The sequence below is a fragment of the Apium graveolens genome, chromosome 2 (genome assembly GCF_009905375.1).
Source record: "Apium graveolens cultivar Ventura chromosome 2, ASM990537v1, whole genome shotgun sequence".
NCBI lineage: Eukaryota > Viridiplantae > Streptophyta > Magnoliopsida > Apiales > Apiaceae > Apium > Apium graveolens.
In genome coordinates this window covers 100,524,750-100,531,589 of record NC_133648.1, presented here as the reverse complement: position 1 = coordinate 100,531,589, position 6,840 = coordinate 100,524,750, and the positions used below count along the sequence as shown (strand labels likewise).

The window sequence follows — 6,840 nt, the reverse complement described above, 5'->3', positions numbered from 1 at the left end:
AAATATTTTGAGCTACTCAAACAAAAGGAAAGGGCTTTCATTACACAAGAAAGTGACTGGGCAACAGATGGTCTGGATGAGGATGAGGATGTCAGCTATGTGAATCTAGCCCTAATGGCCAAGTCTGATGAAACAGAGACAAGTTCTTCAAGTAATCAGGTAATCACCACTAACCTTGCACATTTATCTAAAGTTGAGTGTAATGATGCAATAAATGACATGTCTACATAATTATATCATTTGCGTATTACACTTAAGTCTCTTACTAAGGAAAATACTAAAATCAAAGAAAACAATTTGTTTTTAAGTGAGAGGAATAATGTGCTAGAATCTCAGTTTATTGAATTTGAAAAATTGAGAATTGAGTGTAAAATTGCTAAGGATGAATTAACTGAGTCCTTGAAGAAAGAAGAGATCTTGAAGAAGCAGCTTGAACGAGAACATGAAGTGATTAAGTCATGGAAAACATCTAGAGATGTTCATGCTCAAATCACCAAAGTTCAAGGTATTGAGTCCTTTTGTGATGCAGCCTGGAAGAAGAATAAGGAGAAGCTGGAATCCAATTTGGTTGAAGGATTGCTAACAGATATGGACTCGACGGATGATGAGAGTCATCCATCGGATAATCAAAAGGATTATCCTTCGAGTGATATAAATCCTCATCCGTCGGCTGTGAGCGAACCTGTGAGTAAAGCCAAACTTGCCAAGTTAAATGAAAAATATGGATCAGTTTCCAAAAACTTCATTACAGGAGAATCTAGTCAGGTTAAGAAGGAAAAGAAAGTGAATGTTGGTCATCTGTCTATCAAGCAATTGAATGACAGACTAGAAAAGATTGAGGTTAAAACAGAGACTAAGAGGAAAAATAATAGAAATGGTAAAGTAGGGATTAACAAGCATAATAACTATATAGCTGACAAGTATGCTCCAAGAAAAATCTGTGTTAAGTGTGGTAGTGTATATCATCTGTCTGTTAATTGCAAAATTGCCATGCCTACTTCCATATATATGCCACCTCCTTTTCCCAACATGAATGCCATGCCTTCTATGCCTATGAATGCTATGTCTACACAGAATATGAATGCACAATTTGCTAATATTCCATTTGCACCTAACCCTTATTATGCTGCATTTAGTATGCCTCAAATGCCATTTATCATGCCCTAATGGAATAACATGTTCACTAATAGCATGCCATTTCCTGTTAATCAAAATGTGTATTGTAATTCTGTTATAATGAATGGTTTCAAAGGTCCAACTCAAATGACTAAGGATGAATCTAATATCCTCAAGTCAAATGAGATCAAAACTAAGAAACAGAAAAAGAAAGCTAACAAGGTAGGACCCAAGGAAACTTGGGTACCAAAATCAACTTGATTTGATTTTAATGTGTGCAGGAAAACAGAAAGAATCTATGGTACTTAGTGATAAGTGGCATTTTATACCACTTAGAACATCTTAAAATGGCTTAAATTGGTGTCTTGAAATCAAGTATTTTGTGTATTTGATGCGTTTTTCTAATGTTTATGCATTTCAGGGTATTAGTTGCATTTCGGAGGAGGAATCATCAAGAATAAGCCTTGGCATGTGTTCACCATTGAGAGAGGAAAAGAACGGGCAGATTACGGCGAAGAAACAGAGCAAACCTGGAATTTTTCCAGTAGGGTCCTGCGTGCCCGCGCAGCAATGCTGAGCGGCCGCGCAGCAGCCTTGCGCGCCCGCGCAGAAATGATGAGCGGCCGCGCAGGGTCGGGGAAAAAGCTGAATTATTTTAGACTTCTACTTCTATTTGGCTTCCAACTTCTATGTAATCTGAGTTTTATGGGACTATTATATAAGTAGATTTGAGACGTTTTCATAGAGAATAAGAAGGAGATTATGTTTTAGATTGTGTTTTGCGCAAGAAGCGAAGGAGATAAGGAAGAAGACCGATTTAGCACACTGCAACGAAGAGGAAGCATATATTCTTGTGATTCTTGTTTCGTTGTAACGTTGGATGCTAGTTTTCTTGCTTTGACTTATTTACTCTTGTGACGTACTCTGTTTTAATATAATTAGTTTAGTTATTATTTTCTTGTGTTGTTTATCATGATTTCATATGAACCCATGATGGCGATAAGATCTATTATGGGCTAATCGTGATCATGGGGTTGCAACGGATTTATTATGGAATTCTTTAGTTAATTGTTTAATACTTTAGTGTGTGATGATTGCATGATATCTAGTATTGGTTGTGCGTATTCGTCTTATGTGCGTCGTGAACATATAAGATAGGGTGTTAATCTCTTGTGAAGCGACAATGGATCTTGAGATTTAGAACTTGCCATGCTAGCATAGGTTCATGTACGTTGTGCATGATTAGTGGGTAACTCTAACAGTTTTATTTGCCCTATGTAATCAAAAGGAATAACTTGTGCTTAAATCGTTGTGTTGTCAATTTCTGTAGACATATAGGAACTCAACATAATTGATGACTATTCAACTTCTATCTTAATTGTGGATGCTTGGTAGAATGGTATTAGTACAATGAAAGTTGGCTTTTATCAGTTTCGTGTTATTCGATTAATATCATCACTGTCACATGCTAAAGGTAATAACAATGGCTATAGAAGGAAGTAATAATGAAGTTGTGATCTCATGAGTGTTTTATTATTGATAAATTGAAGTGTTAGTTAAGTGGTTAATTAAGTAGTTAATTATAGTTAATATTTAATCAACAATTTTAAGTGTTGTTATCTTAACATTGAGAAGTAATCATACATTGGTGAGTGAGTTTAATTAGACAATAACTTAGTCTGAGTCTCTGAGGGAACGAACTAGAAAGTATTCTATATTACTTGCGAACGCGTATACTTGCGTGAATATTAGTGCGTGATTTCGCCCTAACAAGTTTTTGGCGCCGCTGCCGGGGACTCGGCGTATTTGTTTAGTTTATGTACTTACCATCATTGGTCATTAGGACTCAGTGATTAGGACGTAGTAGTTAATTACTCTTTTCGGTTGTGTTTCATGTACTTTAGCAAGCGTTTATGCAAACTTGTTCTCGTGCTCGCAAGAGGACCTTAGATACAGCTGAGGAGAAAGACGAAGTTCTTGATACTTCGGAGAAGTTAGATTTTGAGGATTCGGATTCAGGAACTGAGCAGAAAGAACCAGTAAACATGGGAGATCGTATTGTTCAAGCTGATCCAGCTCTTATGGATTTTTCTCGGCCTAAAATTGATGACATTCAGTCAAGCATCCTTCATCCGGCTATTCAAGCTAACACCTTTGAAATCAAGCCGGGCACTATTCAGATGGTGCAGAATTCTGTTTCTTTTGGAGGAGCGGCAACTGAAGACCCCAACATGCACATAAGGAATTTTGTCGAGATCTGCAGCACTTTTAAGTATAATGGCGTGACTGATGAGGCTATCAAGTTGAGGTTTTTCCCATTCTCACTGAGGGATAAAGCTAAAGACTGGTTACATTCTGAACCAGCTGGGTCCATCACTACGTGGCAAGATCTTGCGCAAAAGTTTCTGGTGAAGTTTTATCCAATGGCAAAGACTGCTGCTATGAGGAGTGCTCTTACTCAGTTTGCGCAGCAACCTACAGAATCTATGTGCGAGGCTTGGGAACGCTACAAGGAAATGTTGAGAAAATGTCCACATCATGGAATGCCGGATTGGATGGTAATCACTGGTTTTTATAATGGTTTGGGGGCCCAATCTCGGCCCATGCTCGATGTAGCAGCTGGAGGCACCTTATGGGCTAAAAGCTATACTGAGGCGTATAATCTTATCGAGACAATGGCTGCAAACGAGCATCAAAACCCAACTCAGGGGATGATGTCAGGCAAGGTAGCAAGTATTCTGGAAGTTGATGCAGCCACCGCTATTGCAGCCCAGCTCCAAGCGCTATCAATGAAGGTTGATTCTTTGGCTAAGTATGGAGTTAATCAAATAGCTATGGTTTGTGAGCTTTGTGCAGGTTCTCATGCTACGGATCAGTGTTCTCTTGTCAACGAATCTGTTCAGTATGTGAATAATTATCAGCGACAACAGCAGCCTGTGCCAGCGACCTATCATCCTAACAACAGAAATCATCCAAATTTCAGCTGGGGGAATAATCAGAATGCTATTCAGCCACCATATCAGCAAGGAGTGAGTAAACAGTTTAACCCACCTGGATTCCAGCAACCACAGCAGTATGCTACAAGGCAATCATATCCTCAATAGGGAAGTGCAGCTGCACCTACTAGTGCTGATTTTGAGGAACTTAAGTTGTTGTGCAAGAGTCAGGCGGTTTCTATCAAGACCTTGGAAAATCAAATCGGTCAATTAGCCAATGCAGTGCTCAATCATCAACCTGGCACTCTTCCCAGTGACACGGAAGTACCAGGTAGGAAGGAAGCTAAAGAGCAAGTCAAGGCTATTACCTTAAGGTCTGGAAAAGTAGCTGATGCTGAAAAGGCAAAAGAAGTCGAAGCTGAAGTTAGAGATGAAGAATCTAAGCAAAAGGAGAAAGTGGCGGAACCAAAGAAGACTACTGTTGAACACACTCTACCTGAGGCTAATACAGGGGAGAAACAGCTCTATCCTCCACCACCTTTTCCTAAGAGATTGCAGCAACAAAAGCTGGATAGACAGTTCGGGAAGTTTCTGGAGGTGTTTAAGAAACTTCACATCAATATACCTTTCGCTGAGGCGCTGGAACAAATGCCTAGTTATGCGAAGTTTATGAAGACTATTCTTTCAAGGAAGGTGAAACTGGATGACCTTGAAACTGTTGCTCTCACGGAAGAATGCAGCGCTGTTCTGCAGCAAAAGTTACCACCAAAACTGAAAGATCCAGGAAGCTTCACCATTCCTTGCACCATTGGCAATCTAACTTTTGACAAGTGCCTTTATGATTTGGGAGCAAGCATTAATCTGATGCCCTTGTCGATCTTTAAAAAGCTGGATCTGCCTGATCCAAAACCCACATACATGTCGCTACAATTGGCGGACCGTTCCATTACTTACCCAAGGGGCATAGTTGAGGATGTGCTCGTCAAGGTGGATAAGCTCTTCTTTCCTGCAGATTTTGTTATTCTGGATTTTGAGGAAGATAAGAAGATTCCCATAATCTTGGGGAGGCCTTTCTTGGCTACTGGCCGTACTTTGATAGATGTGCAAAAAGGGGAACTTACTATGCGGGTCCAAGATCAGGATGTGACCTTCAACATATTCAAGGCAATGAAATTCCCTACAGAAGATGAGGAGTGCTTAAAAGTGGATGTGATTGATTCCGCAGTTACTTCGGAACTCGAGCACATGTTAATGTCTGATGCATTGGAAAAGGCCTTAGTGGGGGATTTTGACAGCGATGATGAAGATAGCAACGAGCAATTATAATATCTGAACGCTTCTCCATGGAAGCGAAAGCTCGACATACCATTTGAATCTCTTGGTACTTCTGACCTTAAGAATGCTGAAGGGAAGCTCAAACCATCAATAGAGGAAGCACCTACCTTGGAGCTCAAACCATTACCTGAACACTTGAGGTATGCTTTTTTAGGTGATTCATCTACGTTACCTGTTATTATTTCAGCTGACCTTTCAGGTAGTGAGGAAGACAAGCTCTTAAGGATTTTGAGAGAATTCAAATCGGCTATAGGATGGACCATAGCAGACATCAAGGGGATAAGTCCTTCATATTGTATGTATAAAATTCTGTTAGAGGAAGGTAGTAAGCCAACTGTGGAACAGCAGCGAAGACTGAACCCGATCATGAAGGAGGTGGTGAAGAAAGAAATTCTGAAATGGCTAGATGCAGGCATCATTTATCCTATTTCTGACAGCTCGTGGGTGAGCCCCGTGCAATGTGTACCTAAGAAAGGAGGTATCACTGTGGTCGCAAATGAAAAGAATGAGCTCATCCCTACTCGAACAGTTACATGATGGAGAGTATGCATGGATTATAGAAAATTGAACAAAGCCACAAGGAAGGATCACTTCCCTCTCCCATTCATTGATCAAATGCTTGACAGATTGGCGGGACATGAGTATTTTTGTCTTCTGGATGGTTATTCCGGGTATAATCAGATTTGTATTGCACCAGAGGATCAGGAAAAGACTACCTTCACTTGTCCATTTGGCACATTTGCTTTTCGTAGAGTTTCGTTTGGGTTATGTGGCGCCCCGGCCACCTTTCAGAGATGTATGATGGCTATATTCTCTGACATGATTGGAAATAACGTCGAAGTGTTCATGGATGACTTCTCCGTCTTTGGACACTCAAATGATGAATGTTTGAATAATCTGCGCGCCGTACTCAAAAGATGCGTGGAAACTAATTTGGTGCTTAATTGGGAGAAATGTCATTTTATGGTGCGTGAAGGCATTATCCTTGGGCATAAGGTCTCTAGCAAAGGTCTGGAGGTGGACAAGGCCAAGGTGGGAGTCATTGAAAATCTTCCCCCACCTAATTCGGTGAAAGGAATCCGTAGTTTTCTCGGTCATGCGGGTTTTTATCGGCGATTCATCAAGGACTTTTCAAAGATATCTAAGCCGTTGTGCAATTTACTTGAGAAAGATGTGCCTTTCAAATTTAATGATGAATGTTTGGCAGCATTCGAGACTCTCAAGGAGAGTTTGATCACGGCACCAGTTATTACAGCACCAGATTGGACAGAACCGTTTGAGATGATGTGTCATGCGAGTGACTATGCGGTAGGTGCAGTTCTGGGACAGCGCAAGAAAAATCTCTTCCATGTGGTCTACTATGCGAGTAAGACTTTAAATGGGGCCCAATTGAACTACACCACTACTAAAAAGGAGCTTTTGGCTATAGTCTTTGGCTTTGAGAAATTTCGAT

General features: G+C 40.3%; 1 non-coding gene across 1 annotated transcript; it reads right to left on the bottom strand.

Moving 5' to 3' along the window:
- Positions 1-3,554: 3,554 nt before the first annotated feature.
- Positions 3,555-3,661, bottom strand: LOC141709499 (small nucleolar RNA R71). The gene has a single exon (XR_012570072.1). It is a non-coding gene; the product is annotated as a small nucleolar RNA R71 (small nucleolar RNA).
- Between the last annotated feature and the right edge of the window lie 3,179 nt (positions 3,662-6,840).